This window comes from Sphaeramia orbicularis, chromosome 10 (genome assembly GCF_902148855.1).
Source record: "Sphaeramia orbicularis chromosome 10, fSphaOr1.1, whole genome shotgun sequence".
NCBI classification, from domain to species: Eukaryota; Metazoa; Chordata; class Actinopteri; order Kurtiformes; family Apogonidae; genus Sphaeramia; species Sphaeramia orbicularis.
In genome coordinates, this window is record NC_043966.1 from 15,881,991 (window position 1) to 15,887,090 (window position 5,100).

The following is a 5,100-nucleotide window of genomic DNA, read 5'->3' on the forward strand; positions in this document are numbered from 1 at the left end:
TAGTCTACTCACGTTAAACCGCCCGCCGTTATACCGCCATTTCCGCCTATCGCCATCCGCCAGCCCAGTTCCATGCACAAACAACACTTATACCATTGATTTCCCGACCGTTATACCGCCAGCGTGATTGCCATCGAGTACACATAAATTTTAACAATGCACTGAAACAAACGCGCCAGACGCTGATCGCTACAAGCTACGAGTAGGTCTACGGAACGGCCACCGTTCATTTATCGCAGAACACTCAGTAGGTCAGGAGAGGAAGAGGACGTGGGATTAAGCCAAAGCCTCAAGATGATGGGGTGTCATTTCCCGACACGGTATAATAATGCTTAAAATGTTTCCCCACTTTAAATGATCCCTTACAACATAACAGAATCAAGATTTATTTAGAAACGCAATTAGAACGGGTTAACGGAGGCAGCATAGACATCATATAGTAAAGACATGCACATTATGGACGCAACCCGTTGTAACGCCATTTTCGCTATACCGCCAATTTGGCCGTGAACGGAAGTTGGCGGTATAACGAGAGTAGACTGTACCACGATATATTGCAGAACCGATATTTTCTTACACCCCTAATATCTATGGCATTGTAATGCCAAAAACAGTGCTTTTAGGCATTCCATGTTTTCTTTTCTGTCTGTTTTAGTCACATGATACACACAGGAGTTAGTACTGGATTGCATAGCCATTGTTTTTGATGATTTTTGATGGTCTTATAATTTTTTCCGCGACTGTATGTAGTAGGATGATCGATAATGTCTTACCTTGCTTCTTAAAAGGTGAACACTATTCTCAAAGGGTCAATATATCTGTCAGGAAAAAGTAATGTTGCGTCTCACACTTTGTTATCAAATTACACACGATCTAAAAATGTGAAGCACATGCCGTATATCCATCATGTCAGCTCACATTCTGGGTCTAATGAAATCCAAGGTCAAGTAGGTTGGTGGATCAGGCTCCAAACTGTCTCCTCCTCTGGTTTCTCTTCCCTTTTCTCACAGATAAACTTCCCACTGTCTGCACAATCTCATATAAATGTAAGGAAGGTATAAATCCACAGTTCAAACACAGTCATTAGGTAAAGCTGCGGATCACACCTGCAATATAACACTATGAAATAAGATAAGAATTCATACTTTAATCAATAAATATAACATTTGCTTAATGAAATTAATACATTTAACAAATATGGAGTTGAATTAAACATTAATCATCATGTATTGATTACATTTTAAACAATATGAGTGAGGAAAATTCTATGATTCTACATTTAATAATAATATAACATCGATTCTAATCATTTTAATTCCTCTCTGATTTTGATAAATTTAAATAAAGTTTAATCATACTTTCATAATTAAAAAAAAAAGTTATTTTTACAGTAAATGCCTGACACATGGTTTTCATACTTTTATATGAATGTATTATGAACAATTATGACTTTTATTTAAAGCTATAGTGAACAATGGAAATGTGGAATGTGGAAAAATACCAGATTTTCACTTAAAAATGTAAAATACTGACCATATTACTAGAATAAATGGAGATAAATCACTTCAGAAAAGTTAAAAATAGGAAAAAAAATCATTTGGGAACTGCCACGAAAGTAGCACGGAAGTAATCTTTATGGGTTAATATGGGTAAGGACAAAAAAAAAAGGAAAAACATTGAGATACACACATTGTAATATAATATAACAACATTAAAATTCTCTTAACCTTGAAATAAAAGGAGTAATATAAATTTTAAAATACTACAAAATAGTTTTACTTTTGACTCTTTAAAGCCTTTATTTTACTGAAGAAACATAAAAAATAAACAGAAATTGATCATTTATTCCCTGTAATGATGTAATGAATGAACTCCTGAACTAATAGTTAACATCAGCATTTAACACTTTTGAGGCTATTTCTATAATATTTAATATGGCTATAATATTAGTGAATATATATCATTAAGTACAATTAAACTTAACTCTTATACTTCTTGGTAAAATACTGGGAGTGCCTCAGAATTGCTCCCGTATTTGCTGAAACGCCTGAACACTATTGTTTTTAGTGAAAGCCATTAAAAGTATGTTCCCCACATCTGCGAGTCATTATTTTCACTGCAGATTTTAAGCACAAGATAACGGAGGCATATTTGGTGCATTGTTAAATATTTAAAACAGCAGGGTGACATATGTGGCATCAGCTAAAAATAAATTACAACAGCCATATTCTTCGTAATGATGGAACGTTCCAGCTCATTAATGTGTTTTTATTAGTTTCTGGACAACAGTGGCGGTTACAACACAGAGGAATGTGATGTGTCAGGTTTTATGGCACAGGTAATATGTGTTAAATCAGTTAGTTGTCTTTTTTTTAGAGGATTTATTAAGAAAAAATACACACTGAAGACAATGTCTGACTGTTAAATTATCTGAGACTACTGGAATATGCTAACTACAATAGGACTCAGGAAAAGGAAATGAAACTTCTTTAGGTAAAGAGGCAAATATTTTAAAATATGTTTGCAGTTATTTAGAACGTTTGAATTTATCAAAGATTATAATGTGAATTGTGTCTCTTACCACATGTTTAAGGGCCCCCGTTTATAAGCTGAGGACTGCTTCTAGGGTGTCCTATTACAAAATGGATCTTGTAAATGAAGTTGATTTTAACGGTTTGTAATAATTTTGTAATAAACTGAGTAAGTGAAATATTATGACCATGTTTTAAAGCCACACACACCATTATCAGCAGTTTAAATAATCAGAATCAGAATACTTTACTAATCCCAAGGAGAAAATATGATGTGTTACAGGGGTTATATGTAGTATTTCCACTTTAAAAAACTAAGAAATGTCTTAAAATTATCATTAAAGTGTTTCAATAGAGAGCTCTGAAATTATGCCATATAGATATGAACTGAATTTAATTACACTGGTTGAGATTTATGTGACCACTAGAGGGAGTAGTAAGTCACTTCTTCCATGTTGATGAAAACTAAAGCCATAGGAACTTTCACTAAAGCATCAGAAAGTGACCAGATGGGATGAGAACCATTAAGAAACAACTTTTAAAATCAAAGAAAAGAAGTGATAACACGTGGTTCCAGCCACAACAAACCCCACCCCTTGCATGTATTGTAGCTTATTTTGGCATCGATCCAGCTGATGTCATCATGTTTATGCATGTGCTGATGTCAGCATATCAATTACCTCTATATATGTGGCAAGTTTCAGGTAAATTGAAACAAAATTGATGGGAAAAAAAAGAGTTTTTACTTGCCACTGTCACGAGTCACAAGTGTTTTGCTCCCGAAGGATTCTGTTGGGTTTCTGTAAATTGGCTTCAGAGTCTGGTTTTGACCGGCTCTACATGTAAAATGTCATAAGATAACCTTTGTTATGATTTGGTGCTATATAAATAAAATTTGATTGATTGATGTTTTTATAGACATGTGAAATTTTGCCCATTATAACTGAATGGGGGGGGGGTTAAAAATTCATAAAAAATGTGAACTTTGACCTACTTTTTCCAAAATGTAATGACATCTATTCTGGGTCACTGGCAATCTATAAACCCAATTTGGTATGAATTCAACCAATAGTTTTGCTGCTAAAGTGTTAACAAAGTAACCAAACCAAAAACAATACCCCTTGCCTCCCCTTTGGGGGTGGGGTAACAAAATAGAAGTCATTGATTTTTCCACTGGACAGCTGTAAATGAAAAGAATGGAGTTTGATGTTGAAATGGCAGTGTTTCTTCAACAGGGATGTCTTTGATTCCGAAGATATAAAGTTATTAGCCCAGTCCCAATTCACCCCTTAGCCCTTGCACTTGGCACTACCCCTTGAAATGGAGCTCCAAGGGTTAGGAGTTGAATCATTTCCCTATGAAATGGGACGACCCTTCCAGACCTGTTACGTCATCAGCAGTCATCGATGCCGCTGTAAACAGATGCAAAAACTTTGTTTCTGAAAGTATTCATCATACCTTCAGTACTGTAACCGTCTCTGTTCCATGGGCTTTGGTCATCTTTTTGTGTCTATCAACTATACAGGGTGGGGAAGCAAAATTTACAATATTTTGAGGCAGGGATTGAAAGACAGTGTATGACCAATTAGTTTATTGAAAGTCATGAGAATTTATTTGCCACAAGAAAATTTACATAATAGAAAATGTTTTTATTCTATGTGTCCTCCTTCTTTCTCAATAACTGCCTTCACACGCTTCCTGAAACTTGCGCAAGTGTTCCTCAAATATTCGGGTGACAACTTCACCCATTCTTCTTTAATAGTATCTTCCAGACTTTCTCGTAATAGTTTTGCTCATAGTCATTCTCTTCTTTCCATTATAAACAGTCTTTATGGACACTCCAACTATTTTTGAAATCTCCTTTGGTGTGACGAGTGCATTCAGCAAATCACACACTCTTTGACATTTGCTTTCCTGATTACTCATATGGGCAAAAGTTTCTGAAAAGGTATGGATAATAGTGTTAGGTATGATTATGACATTAACATATGTTTGGTTTCAAAACAATTGACGTAGTGCCTGCTGAGAAAAAACAACTAAATGTTCATTGTAAATTTTGCTTCCCCACCCTGTAAACCTCAGAAATGCGATCTGTTACACACTGAAATGCCATTAAACGGTCGATCAAATGATTAAGTTGTTTACGAAGAAAATACATACATTTGTGAGTTTCTTTCATCACACTGCTGCACTTTTTGGCTGTGTTTACCTCCATCTTGCCAATGAATTGAATAGAATTATAGGAAAAACCTCCTATTCCTCTGTTCGTAGTGTGGTCCTGGAAAATCACCATTTCGAAGGTCAAACACCTCTCCACCTTAGCCCTTCACCTCCGTCTAATTGAGAATCGGGACAACACTACCCCTTCACGTGTACGCGCAAAACAGTGGGTTAGGGGTAAGGGGGAGGGCCAAGGGGTGAATTAGGATTGGACCATTATGTGATGTTATTATCTTTGCTAAATTACCGTTTGTTGATCCACAGTTCTGAATAAACTGAGACAGTTCTGACCTTGTTTGGACAATTCTGATCAGATCTTTAGTTCAGCTACTGACAACACAAACTGTAC